Source organism: Phascolarctos cinereus, unplaced genomic scaffold (genome assembly GCF_003287225.1).
Source record: "Phascolarctos cinereus isolate Bilbo 61053 unplaced genomic scaffold, phaCin_HiC Scaffold_2;HRSCAF=192, whole genome shotgun sequence".
Taxonomy (NCBI): domain Eukaryota; kingdom Metazoa; phylum Chordata; class Mammalia; order Diprotodontia; family Phascolarctidae; genus Phascolarctos; species Phascolarctos cinereus.
Window position 1 is genome coordinate 335,957,057 of NW_027555625.1, and position 16,607 is coordinate 335,973,663.

At 35.7% G+C, this 16,607-nt stretch overlaps 1 pseudogene; it reads right to left on the reverse strand.

Annotated features, from left to right (window-relative positions):
- Nucleotides 1-4,196: 4,196 nt before the first annotated feature.
- On the reverse strand, nucleotides 4,197-9,913 carry LOC110211667 (eukaryotic translation initiation factor 2 subunit 3 pseudogene; annotated as a pseudogene).
- Between the last annotated feature and the right edge of the window lie 6,694 nt (nucleotides 9,914-16,607).

A 16,607-nucleotide genomic window follows, 5' to 3' on the forward strand; every position in this document is an offset into this window, starting at 1 on the left:
AAAAAAAGAACCTGACCATAAAAAGCCACCATGGTGACAGGGAAGCTCAAGACTCAAAGAAGACAACTATGTGAAAAACTTTACAAGCAAAGCTTCAAAGAAAAGTGTAGATTGGACACAAGCTGAACAAGAATCCCAGAACAGCTTAAAAACAAGCAAAAAGAAAAATTACCTAAGGAGGTGTACCTTCATTTTCAAAGAGGACCAGTGACATCACAGAGTGATATCTTGACTTGTGCATGACTTGGATTTAAATGAGGCAAAGTTATGCTAAGTCATCCTGCCTTATTCTCTTTTCCAGAGTCATTGAAGTCCAGCGGCATGATAAAAGTCAGGACTATTGGTGATGGCCCAAGGTGTAGTGGGACCTTGGCACCTTCAATGTCTCATTAACCTCTAGGCACCTCACAGAGTCTGTTTCAACTGCCTTCATGGTCATTGGAATAAATTATTCTCATCCGTCCATTCTGCTGGGGGATGTCTTCACGAGCTTGGGTTAGACAACTTCCTAACTCCTTAAAAAACAAAATTTACCAAGTGGAAAGAGTTACAAAGCCTCACTGAAAAAGATAATTCCTTAAAAATTAAAATAGGTGAAGTGGAAGCTAATGATCCCATAAGGCATTAAGAAACAATAAAACAAAATGAAAAGAATGAAAAAAATAGAAGAAAATGTGAAATATCTCATAGGAAAAAACAATTGACTTGTAAAATAGATCAAGGAGAGATAATTTAAGAATTATTGGACTAACCATGAATAGACATTGAATAGCCATGATACAAAATAAAGAGCCAAGGCATCATATTTCAAGAAATTGTAAAGGAAAACTGCTGACATATCTTGCAACCAGAGGGCAAACTAGCAATTGAAAGAATTCACTAATCACTTCCTCAAAGAGATCCCCAAATAAAAACCTCAGAGTTATTATAGCCAAATTTGAAAGCTCCCAGATGAAGGAAAAAATACTGAAAGCAGTCAGAAAGAAACAATTCAAATACCATAGAGCCACAGTTAGACTATCACTATAAAGGAATAGAAGCCTTGAAATATAATATTGTAGAAAACAAAGAAGCTAGGATTACAACCAAAAATAACCTACCCAGCAAAACTGAGTATATTCTCAGTAGGGAAAAAATGGACATTTAATAGAATACTTTTAGGCATTCTTGATGAAAAGACCAGGGCTGAATTGAAAATTTGACATTCAAACACAAGACTCAAGAGAGGCATAAGAAGGTAAACACAAGTGAGAAATCATGAAGAACTTAATAAGGTTAAACTGTTTACATTCCTAAATGGGAAGATGATGCATGTAACCTCTAAGAACTTTATCATCATTATGGCAGTTAGAAGGACTTTACTTAGATAGAGGGCATGTGAGTCTATTATTATTGTTTCAAAAGAAGTAAGAGATGGGGAAGGCAGAGGAGGAATGGGGAAAATTATCTCATATGAGAGAAGTGCACAAGGAAGAATTTCTTTACAATAGAAGGGAAAATGGAGTGGGGTGTGGATTAAACCCCACTCTAATTTGAACTGTTTCAAAGAGGAAAGAATACATATCTGTCTATCTATGGATATAGATATAGACATACACACACAATCAGTTGGGCATAGAAATCCATATTACCAAAAAGAGGGGAGAGAAGACGATGAAAAGGAGGGCAAATTAAGGGAGGCAGCAGTCAGAAACAAAAATGATTTTTGAGGGTTAAAAAAAGAGGATAAAAATGAGAAAACAGAATGGAGCAAAATACACAGTTAGCAATCATAACTGAATGTCAATGGGATGAAATCACCCATGAAATGGAAGTGGATAACAGAATGGATTAGAGACCAGAACCCAACAATAAGTTGTTTACAAGAGACACACTTGAAAAAGAAAGAAACACATAAAGTTAAAAAATAAGGGCGGGAGCAGAATCTATTATGCTTCAGCAGAAGTAAAAAAGGCAGGGGTAGCAATGATGAACTCAGACAAAGTAAAAGCAAAAAAAAAAATACACTTAATTAAAATAGACAAGGGAAACTACATTTTACTAAAAGTTACCTTAGTTAATATATATGCACCAAATGGCATAGCATCCAAATTCTTAAAGGAAAAGTTAAATGGGTTACAGGAGGAAATTGACAGTAAAACTATGCAATCAGGAGACCTAATTTACCTTTCTAAAAACTAGATAAATCTAGTCACAAACTAAATAAAGAAGTTAAGATGATGAATAGAATTTTAGCAAAGTTTAGATATAATAGACCTCTGAAGAAAATTTAAAATTTAATGGGAATAAAAAAGAGTATGCCATATTCTTAACTGTTCATGGCACCTTCACAAAAATTAACCGTGTATTAGGGCATAACAGCCTCACAAACAAATGCAGAAAAGCAAAAATATTAAGTGTCACACTTTTCATTTCATAATGCGAGAAACTTCCATTCAATAAAGGATCTTGGAAGTAGATATTAAATATTATCTGGCAATCAAATAATTGAATCTTAAAAGATGAGTAGATGAAATCAAAATCATGGAAACAATCAATAATTTCATTAAAGAGAATGACAATGATGAGACAACATACCAAAATGTGTGTGATACAACCAAATAGTACTTAAGGGAAATTTTTTTTTATCTTTAAATACTTATATAAATAAAAGAGAGAAGAAGCAGTTCCATGAATTGGGCATGCAACAACAACAACAACAAAAATTAGAAAAAGAACAAATTAAAAATCCCCAATTAAACACCACAATAGAAATCCTGAAAAATCAGAGGAGAGGTTAATAAAATAAGAAAACATTGAACTAATAAATAAAACTAGGAGCTGGCTTTATGGGAAAACCCAATACAATAGATAAACCATTGCTTAATTTGATTAAAAAAAGAAAGAAGAAAATCAAATTAGCAGCATCTAAGATGAAAAGGGTGGATATACAATCAATGAAGATGAAATTAAAGCAATTATTGGGAGTTACTAGTCATACACCAATTAAATTGACAATCTAAATGAAATGGATGGAAATTTCACAAAATATAAACTGCTCATATTAATATGAGTCTATAGAATATTAAAATAACTCATATCATAGAAAATAAATCTAACAAGTCATGAATGAATTCCATAAGAAAAAATCCCCAGGACTCATAGGTGAATTCTACCAAACTCTTTTAAAGAAAAATTAATTCAATACTATATGTTATTTGGAGAAAAATGGTAAAAATGATTCTATTACACAAATATTGATTTCATACCTAAATCAGGAAGAGAAAAAAATAGAGAAAGAAAACTAGGGACCAATTTCTGTAACACATATTGATGCAAACTTTTAAAATAAAATACTAGTAAGGAGACTACAGCAATATATCAGAAAGATCATATACTATGGCCAGATTGGATTTATGCCAGGACTACAGGTCTGGTTCAATATTATGAAAACAATAAATATTATTGATCATATCAATAACAAAACACAAAAAACCTAATTATCTCACTAGATGCAGAAAAAGCTGTTGACAAAATACAGCTCCTTTCCTATTAAAAACACTAAAAATCATAGGAAAAAATGGAGCTTTTCTTAAAAGGAAAAAGTATTCACCTAAATACAAGAGGAAGCATTATCTATAATGGAGACAAACTGGAAGCCTCCCTAGTAAGATCAAGGGTGAAGCAAGGATGTTCATTATCACCATTATTATTCAATATTGTACTACAAATTCTGGCTATAGCAATAAGACCAGAAAAATAAATTGAAGGAATAAGAATAGACAATGGGGAAACAAAACTTTTTTTCTTTTGGTCTTCAAAAAAAGTTTTATTTCTTTTAAGTATTTTACTGTTGAAACAATTTTTGAGGCCTGGGGCTATTCAAAGGAACAATGAAACAATAAGAAAAATTTTGTTTCAAACAGATTTTGTTAAAAGTACTACAGTGAAGATGTCTTGACTGTTGTAAACATATCTTAATTTCAAACCGGCACTGATGTATAAAATTAGATGTGTGATATGAAAATGATTAATTTCTGCTAAAATATGGAACAAATCCACCATTACGCCAATTTTTACATTTATTGCATACACTGACTAGTATTTTAATGCCAGAGGTTAAATTTTCATCACAAGAAAACTATCCAGCATTCACTAAATGTAATGAGCTGTGAAATTAATTTGCCATTATTGCTCTGAAAATATACCTGTAGATTTAAGTGGAGTCTCTTTCCTCAGCCAAAGTTAGGCATTCAGTGATAGTTCTTTAGTCATCATCTACTGTTGGCTTGATTGTCACTCCTCTTCTTATCTGGCCTTAGCCAATTAAATGCCAATGTTTCTCAACTTTTTGACTAAGAGCAATTTTTTCTCCTATTTCTGTGCACCCAGGATTAGTAAGAACAATCTAGCCTAAATCAGCCTTGACTGCACTGACTCTTCCTCCATTACACAAGGAGGCTTTATTCACCATGAGCACTTCATTCTTGGACAATTTTTGCACCTTTGCTGTTTTTTTTTTAATCTCCTTCAGTATGTACACCTAAAAGTCATCTAAGCAGGAAAGAGGAAATTTCCGAATCTGTGAAGATTTCAGGCAGTACTCCAACTGCACCAAGAACCTGTCCCACCATTCTGTCAGCCTGGCACAAAGTTGGATCAATTTTTGTTCCAACACCAATAAGGCCTCCAGGAGTAGCATACTTAAGATAATTATGTTCTGCAAAAAGCGATATGATTTTGGAAAAGATTGGCTTATACATGAGTTTCCCTTCACTATCTTTAGAGACAATGTCAAGCCTGACCTCCAACTCCTCACTCAACTTTAACATTCTTTTGAGAATACTATCACCAGCCACACCACCCTTAAGGTCACCAATTTCACAACCAGGCTTATTGATGTCAAAAAGCTGAATAACGATAAGTTTAGGTTCTAAAGTAAAGTCTCATGGAGGTACTGGAATTTTCTTTACTACGTATTCACAAACAACTACAATATTATACTTTAGCTGAGCAGAAATTGGAATAATAGGAGTTCCCTTTTCATCTGTACCTTGTATAAATGCAAGAATCTGTTCATATTATTCCTTAGCCTTACCTTCACCAAATCAATCTTATTCTGTAGAATCAGAATGTGTTTCAATTTCATGCTTTCTAAGGCAGCTAGGTACTCAGAAGTCTGAGGCTGAGGACAAGATTCATTACCAGGTATTAACAGTAGAGCTGCATTCATAACCACTGCACTGGTGAGCATGGTAGCCAACAAAATTTCGTGGCCAGGACAATCCACAAAAGAGACATGTCTGACTAATATGAAGTTTCCTTTAGTTCCTGGAATGTCTGTAGGAAATTCATCAAGTGTGCTGCTTCCACAAAATCTGTAACATTCTTACTGAGAACAACCTAGTCATCAAGTTTGTAAATCTTAGCATTAGCATAGCCCAACTTAGTGGTAATATTTCTTTCCGGCTCATTTTTGAATCAGACAGTATGAATTCTAGAAATAGCTTTTACTGCTGCTGACTTTCCATGTGCTGTATGGCCAATGGTATTTATATTTATTGTTGTTTGTCTGCTGATAACTTCATGTGAGAGCTGAGTCAACTTGATAGCATCCAAGGTGGTCAGATCCTGGACAGACAGATGAGGCCTCAAGTTTCTCCCAGCTCGTTGCTTGCCATCTTGCTCAAAAATGAAATAGGTTGCCCCCCAAAAAAAACTCTTAATGATATACTTAGAGAATCAACTTAAAAAAAACCAGTTGAAACAATTGAAAACTTTAACAAAGTTGCAGGATTCAAAATAAATTCATATGAATCATTAACATTTCTTTATATTACCAAGAAAAGCCGGTAAGAAGAGGTAGAAAGAGAAATCTCATTTAAAATAACTGTATACAATATAAAATGCTTGGGAGTCTACCTGCCAAAACATATCCAGGGACTATTTGAACACTGTTACAAAACATTTCACCAAATAAATAAGATCTAAACAATTGAAGAAATACTGATTGTTTGTGAGTTGGCTGAGCCAACATACTAAGTTACAATACTACCTAAATTAATTTACTTATTCAGTGACATGCCAATCAAAACTATGAAAGAATTATTTTATAGAACTAGAAAAATAATAACAAAGTTCATCTGAAGAACCAAAGGTCAAGAATATTGAGGAAATCAATAGAAAAAAAAGGTAAGGAAGGTGATTTAGCAGTACCATATGTCAAATTATACAACAAAGCAGTAATGATCAAAGCAGTCTTGTACTCAGCATCTGTTCATGTAAATCTTCCCAGGTTTTTCTGAAATCTGCCTGCTCATCATGTTTTTATAGCACAATAGAATTCCATTACAATCATATACCACAACTTTTTCAGCCATTCCTCCATTGATAGGCATCCCCTCAATTTCCAATTCTTTGTTACCACCAAAAGAGCTGCTATAGAATCAGCAGCAGTAGCAGTGACAGTGCTGCTCTTGGAGCTATTAGCCCAGAGACTGAATGTTGAAAATCACTTATTTAGACTTCTGGGAGCCAAGATAGCAGAATGAGCAGTAAGTCACTCAGCCTCCCTTATTGACCTTGAAAAACCCAGAGAATAATGCCCCAGGAAAAATCCTGAAATAGTAGAGTCAGCAGAAAGACTAGATACAGCAGTCTTTTAGCTCATGAGGCTAGAGGGATTAACAGGAATGGTCCCTCTTGCTGTGACTGAAAGGGACTAGTACAGAAAGGGAGGAGTCCCAGCAAGCCAGTGGCAAGCCCCACCTCAGGAAACCAGTAACCAGGCCCCTATCCTCTAGCACAAGAAGCCTGAGATAGCACCCCCTGTGCCCCAGAAGCAGAGATCAACTTTAAAAGCCAGAAAAAAAGGCAAACAACATGAGCAAGAAGCAACATAGAGAAACAACGACCATAGAAAAATATCTTGGTGACAGAGAAGAGCAAAACACAAATTCAGGAGAGGATAACAATGTTGTCAATATACCCACATCTGAAACCTCAGAGGAGAATATGAACTGGTCTCAAGCCCAAAAAGCCTTCTTGGAAGAGCTCAAGAAAGATTTTAAAAATCAAATAAGAGAGGTAGCAGAAAAATTGGGAAAAGAAATGAGAAGTATGCAAGCAAGAGTCAATAGCTTGAAAAAAGGACAAAAATTAATTGTAGAAAATAAGTCCTTAATAGAGGGGAAAGGGGATAAGAGAAGGGAGGGCAGATTAGGGGAGGGGATATACAGAATGCATGCCATCTTGGGGTGGGGGAGAGAGATGAGATGGGGAAAAATTTTGGAACTCAAAATCTTGTGGAAGTGAATGTTGAAAACTAAAAATAAATTAAAAAAAATAAAATAAAATGTAGGCAAACTTTAAAGAAAAAGAAGAAAGGAAAACAAGTCCTTAAAAAGCAGAATTGGCCAAATGGAAAAGGAAGTATAAAAGCTAACTGAAGAAAACAATTCATTAAAAATTAGAATTGGGCAATTGGAAGCTAATGACTCTATGAGACATGAAGAATTGGTAAAACAAAATCAAAAGGATGAAAAAAAAAGTAAAATTCCTCAATGGAAAAACAACTGACCTGGAAAATGAATCCAGGAGAGATAACTTAAGAATTATTGCCCTACCCGAAAACCATGATGAAAAAAATAGCCTGGACAGCATCTATCAGGAGATCATCAAGGAAAATTGCCCTGAGGCCCTAGAACCAGGGGGTGAAATAGTCATCAAAAGAATCCACTGATCACCTCCTGAAAATGTGATCCCAAATTGAAAATGCCAGGGAATGTTATATCCAAATTCCAGAATTATCTGGTCAAGGAGAAAAACCTGCAAGCAGCCAGGAAGAAACAATTTAAATACCATGGAACCATAGTCAAGATTACACAGGACTTTGCAGCTTCTACATTAAAATATTAGAGGGCTTGGAATATGATATTTCATAAGGCAAAGGAGCTTGGATTACAACCAAGGATCAACTACCCAGCAAAACTGAGCATAATCTTGGAGGAGACAGACATTCAGTGAAATAGGGGACTTCCAGACTTTCCTGATGAAAAGACCAGAGTCCAAGGGAAAATTTGATCTTCAAATACAAGACTCAATGAAAAACAGGAAAGGAAAAAGAAAACATGTTTATTAATAATCTCTTTTTCATTTTGTTAATGTAAGGTTATAAATATATGATTTTTCCACTTGAAGACTGCTTTAGCTGCATCCTTAAAATTTTGGTATATTTCATTATTATTTAATTTTTATAATTATTATTTCTATGATCTGTTTTTTGACCCATTTATTTTTTTAAGATTTCTTTTTTTTTCAGCCAAAGACAAGATTTATTAGAATATCAGTCATATTGGGCAGACTCTTAAGGAGTCTGAACATTAGTGAGCTATTGGCTAGATTATAAGAATCCGAGCCAGATTTCATTGTTAAATCTCCATTTTGGTCTGCATTTTTGGTTTGTTTTCCCTGAATCAATTTCTATTTTTTATTGCAGTATGCTCTATGAAGGATATATTAGCTTTTTCTGCCTTTTAACATTTGTTTGGAATATTTCTGTGTCCTAATACATTGGTCAATTTTTGTAAAAGTTCTATGTGGTACAGAGAAATATGCATATATATTTTTTTCTTTTTGGTGAGGCAACTGGGATTAAATGACTTGCCCAGGGTCACACATCTAGTAAGTAAATGTCAAGTGTCTGAGGCCGGATTTGAACTCAGGTCCTCCTGACTCCAAGGTCAGACCTAGCTGCCCTGAAGTATGCATATTCTTTTGCTGTCCCAGTTAGAAGATGCCATAAGCCTTCTAACTCTAGTTTCTCCAGATATTTGTTCAGTTCCATATTTTCTCTTTTTGTTTATCTTTCTATTACACTTATCCAAAACTGAGAGAGGGATATTGAAGTCTTCTGTCATTATTATTACTGTCTGTGTCTTTTTTGCAACTCAGATAATGTTTAATTTATTAATTTGGATACTAAGACATTTGGAGTATATATGTTTATTACTGATATTGGTTTATTGCCTATGGCTCCTTTCAGCATAAAAGTTTCTTTGTTCATTCCTTTTTGTTGTTTCTGAAGGTTTCTTTTTTGCTTTGTCTGATAGCATGATGTCAACTTCTGCTTTTTTGGATTCATTTAATGTATGGTAATTTTTTTTATCCCCTAAATTTTATTTTACATATTAGTTTTAAACTACGATATCTACCCCTGTCTACCCACTTCACAGGGATCTCTTTGCTGGTGCTCAGGCAGGATTCTCTTGCTTTGCCTGTGCTTCTAAGAAACAGATTTTAGGGTTTTGTTGTCTTATACAATGTCACTTTTTTCATTTTATTCTATTCTTTAATCCATTAACACTTAAAATTATAAGAGTTAGACATATTTTCCTGCATCTCTAAAATCTCTAAAAATGTATTATTTTTGAAGTTATGATTTTTCCCTTCTTTTGCTGCAAACATGGTATTTTGCTCCTTCATCTACTTCATTTTTTTTTAAAGTTGGCTGTTACATCTGGCTCTCTTCCCTTCACCCTGATCCCTTCTTCTCATTTGTTACCTCTTTCCCTTTAGGGTTTTGTTCATTTTTTTAATCTCCTGCTTTTATCTGGCTATATATTTCTTCCTTCTCTTTTTTGCTTTGTTAATCAAATATATTTCTCCCTCCTCTCCTCCCCTTCAGCTATACCTGCTAATTAGGTTTTTTTTCTATCTCACTTTTTGTGCCCCCTTCCAAAAAGGATTTCTCTCAATTTCTTTATTTTCTCTTTCTGTCTACTCTAGTCCCTCTGATTCATGTCCTCTATAATTATCTGGTCTCTCTCTTTTCTCTGTACTCTTCATACAATCAAAGCTTCCAAGGAATATCCAGGCTCTCCATTCTAGGCACTTTCTGCCACTGCCTTGTAGGCCTTACCTCATGGATTCCCATTTTCCATTGTGCTTCACTCTAAAAATAATGCCAATCATTGCAGGTTTCAGAAAGGACATGGTAGGGTTACACACACACACACACACACACACACACATGCACACTGATCTATTGCCTCTCTCTTACTGACCATTTCTTTTTTACATTTGCCTGCAAACAGGTGTCCCCAGATTCTGTTCATAATGGTCCCTGTCTATGTCTTCACTGTTACCTCCACCAGATTTCCACCTTCACCCCTGCCTCCTTGTATACATTTAGAAAGAAGTCTTGGCAGAGCCAAGATGGTGGAGTAAAAGTAGTGACTTGCTTCAGCTTTCCCCAAAACCTCTCCAAATACCTGTAAAAAAATGGCTCTAAACAAATTCTAGAGCAGCAGAACCCACAAAAAGACGAAGTGAAACTAATTTCCAGCCCAAGACAATCTGGATGGTTGGAAAGGTCTATTATGCCAGGCTGGAAGAGATGCTCAGTTCAGCATGGGCCATGCAGGCCAAGACCAGACCCCAGCGAACCGGTAGCAGGTCTAAGGGGACTGAATCAAGGGGAGCTGTGGCAGTTTCCAGACTTCTCAAACCACAAACACCTAAGACAACTTAGAAAGTCAGTAAGAAAAGTCTGTCAGACCATGGTGAGAAAAGAGCTTGGTCTAGTCCCAGTCCTGTTGCGGCCTTGGGGCAGCGGCTGCTTCTGGAGCTCTCAGCCCACAGATAGTCGGGGGGATTGAGTGGCTGATCAGAGGGGGATTGCAGGGATCTCTTTGGTGGTGTTGAGGCAGAATTCTCTTGCTTTACCTGTGTTTGGATCTGGATCACAGTCCTGGGTTGCGGTCCTGAGATAAGGAGGATTGCTGACGTGGTGGAGCTTGTGGTAGTAGTCAAGAGAGAATCCTCCTCACAGTTCCAAGGCAGAAAAGAGTGCATAGATCAGAGCACAGGCCAGGAAAGGAGTAAACACCTTGCCTTTGATCATACCACCTTGGAAGAACTAAAAATTTACAGGTTCCCTAGAGTACCTCTAAAAACAGCAGCACAAAACCCCCTGAAGCTTGGGACAATATATTCTCCACATTGGAAGCAGACCCTCTGATGTGAAATATGTCATATCCCTTTTCCCTCTCCCCTCTCTCCTCAACTTTTTGTAAGCAGCAAGAGGAAGAATCTTCTCACATCTTTGTTTTGCGGCCAATTTGTTCTTTATAATTTTTGCAGCATTCATTTTTGATTGTTTTGTGGGTTTTGTTAATTTCATTATTGTGTTGTAGTCATTGTATGTATTGTTTTTCAGGTTCTCCTTACTTTACTTTGCCTTAATTCATGTAAGTTAGTGCTTCTCTGTATTCATTCTGACAATTAGGGCCCAGGATGGGTTTGAGGTGATATTTAAATCATGTAATATGATGGAGCTGGAATTATAGCAGGGGTGATTAAACTGAGTCTGTGCATGCCATGGCAATGTCAGCAGCAGACTTTGGAGGCAGTTGAAAAAATGACAATGACAGCTTTGGGAGCTCTCAGCCCAGAGATATTAAGAGGGTCAGATTACTGATCAGAAAGGGATTATAGGGGACCTTTTGCTGGCACTTGATGCAGAACCCAATTGCATTGCCTGTATGAAGTTCTGGGTTACAGTTCTAGGGCAAAGAGGAGCACTAGCACTTGTGGCCACAGGGGAGCAGGGGCCTTAGTCAGAGTTCCAGGGTGAAGAGGAATACTCGTGATCAGTCACTCACAAGGGAGCAGGGACCCTGGACATTGTGCTAAGTCAGAAATGAACAGTAGCAATTACAGCTACAGAAGAGGAGACCTGGTCACAGTTCCAGGGCCAAAAGGAGGGCTAGCACTTTTGGCTACAGGGGCATCAGGTCTCTTTCTGGGTAAAGACCGGAACAGAGTCCAGTTTAGCAGGAACCATAGCTCCCCTTGGATCATACCCCCTAGGAAGCACAGAAAACGTACAGACCCCAAGAATAATTAGCCTTGAAAAGAGCAGTTGTGTACATGCACAAACACACACACACACACACACACACACACACACACACACACAAACCTGAAGCTTGGAGCAGTGCTCCCTCCACACCAGAAGAGCCTAATTTATTTTTTTTAAAATTTTATTAATTTATTTTGATTTATCAACAATCACTTCCATATGATTTTGAGTTGAAAATTTTTCTCCCCTTTCCTCCCCCCCCACCCTCCCCAAGATGGCACACAATCTGATATAGGCTTTACATTTACATACCCATTAAACATATTTTCACATTAGTGAAGTTGTAAGTAAAAATTAGAACCAATAGGAGGAACCATCAGAAAGATGAAACAAAACTCAATAGAAGATAAAAATAAGTGATAGTGATTTGACTTCCATAGTTCTTTCTTTGGATGTGGACAGCATTTTCCATCCCGAGGCCTCTGGAGATGTCTTAGATCCTTAATGCTGAGAAGGGTTCAGTTTAACAATCTTAGTCATTGCATAACGTGGCTGTTATTGTGTACAAAGTCCTCTTGGTTCTGCTCACTTTCACTCAGCATCACCATATAAGGTCTTTCCAGGTTTTTCTGAAGTCAGCCTGTTCATCATTTCTTATAGCACAATTATTCCATTACATTCATATACCACAACTTGCTCAGCCATTCCCCAATTGATGGCATCCTCTCAATTTCCAATTCTTGCCACCACAAAAAAGCTGCTATGAATATTTTTGTACATGGGTCCTTTTCCCATTTGTTTGATCTCTTTGGGATATAGCCCTAGAAGTGCTATTGCTGGATCAAAGGGTATGCACATTTTGTAGCCCTTTGGGCATAGTTCCAAATTGTTCTCCAAAATGGTTGGATCATTTCACAACTCCACCAACAATGTATTGTTCCAATTTTCCCACATCTCTCCAACATTTATCATTTTCCTGTTTTGTCATGTTGGCCAATCTGATAGGTGTGATGTGTACCTCAGAGTTGTTTTGATTTGCATTTCTCTAATCAATAACGATTTAGAGCATTTTTTCATATGACTATAGATGGCTTTAATTTCTTCATCTGAGAACTGTCTGTTCATATCCTTTGACCATTTATCAATTGGGAATGGCTTGTGTTCTTATAAATTTGTCTTAATTCTCTATATATTTTAGAAATGAGGCCTTTATCAGAGAGACTGGTTGTAAAAATTCTTTCCCAATTTTCTACCTTCCTTCTAATCTTAGTTGCATTGGCTTTGGTGCAAAAACTTTTCAATTTAATGTAATCAAAATATCCATTTTGCTTTTCATAATTTCTCTATCTCCTGTTTGGTCATGAATTCTTCTGTTCTTCATAGATCTGATAGGTACTCTATTCCTTGTTCTCCCAGTTTACTTATGGTATCAGCCTTTATATCTAAGTCCTGAACCCATTTTGACTTTATTTTGGTATATGGTGTGAGATTTGGGTCTATGCCTAGTTTCTGCCATACTCTTTTCCAGTTTTCCCAGCAGTTTTTTCAAAGAGGGTTCTTATCCAGAAGCTGGGGTCTTTGGGTTTATCAAATAATAGATTACTATAGTCATTGACTACTGTGTCTTGCATATTTAACCTATTCCACTGATCCACCTCCCTATTTCTTAGCCAGTACCAAGCAGTTTTGATGATTGCTGCTTTATAATACAATTTAAGATCTGGAATTGCTAGGCCACCTTCCCCTGCATTTCTTTTCATTAGTTCCTTTGATATTCTGGACCTTTTGTTTTCCAAATGAATCTTGTTATTATTTTTTCTAACTCTATAAAATAATTTTGGTAGTTTGATTGGTATGGCACTGAATAAGTAAATTAGCTTAGGTAGGATTGTCATTTTTATTATATTAGCTCGGCCTACCCATGAGCAACTGATTTTTCCAATTATTTAGATCTGATTTTATTTGTGTGAAAAGTGTTTTGTAATTGTGTTCATAGAGTTCCTGGGTTTTTTGGAGGTAGACTCCTAAATATTTATAATGTCTACAGTAAGTTTAAATGGGATTTCTCTTTCTATCTCTTGCTGTTGGGCTTTGTTGGTAATATATAGAAATGCTGATGATTTATGTGGTTTATTTTATAGCCTGCAACTTTGCTAAAGTTGTTTATTATTTCAAGTAGTTTTTACTTGATTCTCTAGGATTCTCTAAGTATATCATCATGTCATCTGCAAAGAGTGATAGCTTTGTTTCTTCTTTGCCTATTCTAATGCCTTCAATTTCTTTTTCTTCTCTTATTGCTAAAGCTAAGTTTCCAGTACAATATTGAATAACAGTGGTGATAATGGACATCCTTGTTTCACCCCGATCTTATTGGAAATGCTTCTAGCCTGTCCCATACATATAATGCTTGCTGAAGGTTTTAGATAATGCTATTATTATTTTAAGGAAGACTCCATTTATACCTATGCTTTCTAGTGTTTTTAATAGGAATGTTGTATTTTATCAAAAGCTTTTTCTGCATCTATTGAGATGATCATGTGGTTTCTGTTTTTGTGTTGATATGCTCAATGATGCTGATAGTTTTCCTAATATTGAACCAACCCTGCATTCCTGGTATAAATCCTACCTGGTCATAGTGTATTATTCTTGTGATAAGTTGCTGCAATCTACTTGCTAGTATTTTGTTTGAAATTTTTGCATCTATATTCATTAGAGAAATTGGTCTATAATTTTCTTTCTCTGTTTTGACTCTTCCTGGTTTAGATATAACACCATATTTGTATCATAAGAAGAATTTGGTAGGACTCCTTCTTCACCTATTTTCTCAAATAGTCTGTATAGTATTGGAATTAATTGTTCTTTAAATGTTTGATAGAATTCACATGTAAATCCATGTGGCCCTGGAGATTTTTTCCTCAATGGAATTTTTTCATCAATGGCTTGTTCAATTTCTTTTTCTGAGATGGGGTTATTTAAGTATTTTACTTCCTCTTCAGTTAATCTGGGCAATAAATATTTTTGTAAATATGTATCCATTTCACTAAGATTGTCAAATTTGTTGGCATATAGTTGGGCAAAATAATTCCTAATTATTGTTTTAATTTCCTGTTCTTTGGTGGTAGCTTCACCCTTTTCATTCTTGATACTAGTAATTTGGTTTTCTTCTTTCTTTTTTTTTTTAATTAACTTAACCAAAGGCTTATGTATTTTATTGGTTTTTTCATAAAACCAACTCTTAGTTTTATTTATTAGTTTAATAGTTTTCTTAATTTCAATTTTCTTAATTTTTCCTTTGGTTTTCAATATTTCTAATTTGGTGTTTAGTTGAGGATTTTTAATTTGTTCTCTTTCTAGTTTTTTTAGTTGTATGCCCAATTCATTAATCTCCTCTTTTTTAAAATTTTATTTATGTAAGCATTTAGAGATATAAAACTTCCCCTAAGAACTGCTTTTGCTGCATCCCATAGGTTTTGGTATGTTGTCTCATTATTGCCATTGTCTTGAATGAAATTATTTATTGTTTCTATGATTTGTTGTTTGACCCAATCATTTTTTAGGATTAGATTATTTAGTTTCCAATTATTTTTTAGTCTATCTTTCCATGGCCCTTTATTACATATAATTTTTATTGCATCGTAATCTGAGAAGGATGCATTTAATATTTCTGCCTTTCTGCTTTGGATTGTGAGGTTTTTATGCCCTAGTACATGGTCAATTTTTGTGTATGTGCAATGTACTGCCTAGAAAAAAGTATATTCCTTTGTATCCTCATTCCAGAAAAGCCTAATTTAAACATAAAGTCAAAAGTGAAGAAATAGGATGGAAACATGAGCAAACAAGAACAGAAAGGGACCTGACCATTAAAAGCCACTAGTGACAAGAAATATCAAGATTCAAACTCAGAAGAAGACATAGATGTCAGAAGACCTACACGTAAATAGGAATAAAGGGAAACAAACATTAATACAAAACAGGAGAGAGAATAAAAATGGGAGAAAAGAATATTTTGTACTCTTAAAATAATTCTAGTCTTATCCAATGAAATGAGCTTTTGATGTTCTAAATACTTAGAAGGAATAGACAAGTGGAACTGACATGGATTATAACCTTTTTTAAAATTAATTTATTTTTAGTTTTCAATATTCACTTCCACAAGATTTTGAGTTCCAAATTTTCTCCCATCTCTCCTCTCCCCCCACTCCAAGATGGTGTGCATTCTGAATATTCCTTCCCCTAATCTGCCCTCCCTTCTATCTCCCCCCTCCATCCCCTTCCCCTTCTATATTCCTGTAGGGCAGGATAGATTTCTATACACCATTGATTGTGTATCTTATTTCCCAGTTGCATAAGAAAACAATTTTTAACATTTGGTTTTAGAACTTTGGGCTCAAAATACTCTCCCTTCCCTGCTCCCCACCCACCCTCATTGAAAAAGCAAGAAACTCAATACAGGTTACACATGTGTAGTCATGAAAAACACTTCCATAAGAGTCAGGTTGTGAAAAGCTAACTATATTTCCCTTTATCCTGTTCCACCCCTCCCCATTTATTCTATTCTCTCCTTTGACCCTGTCCCTCCTCAAAAGTGTTTGCATCCAATTACCCCCTCCCCCAGTTTGCCCTCCCTTCTATCACCCCACCCTTATTTTCCTGAAGGGTAAGATAGATTTCCATACCGAATTGAGTGTGTATGTTATTCCCTCCTTAAGCCAAATGTGATGAGAGTAAGATTCACTATTCCCTCTCACCTTCCCCCATTTCCCCT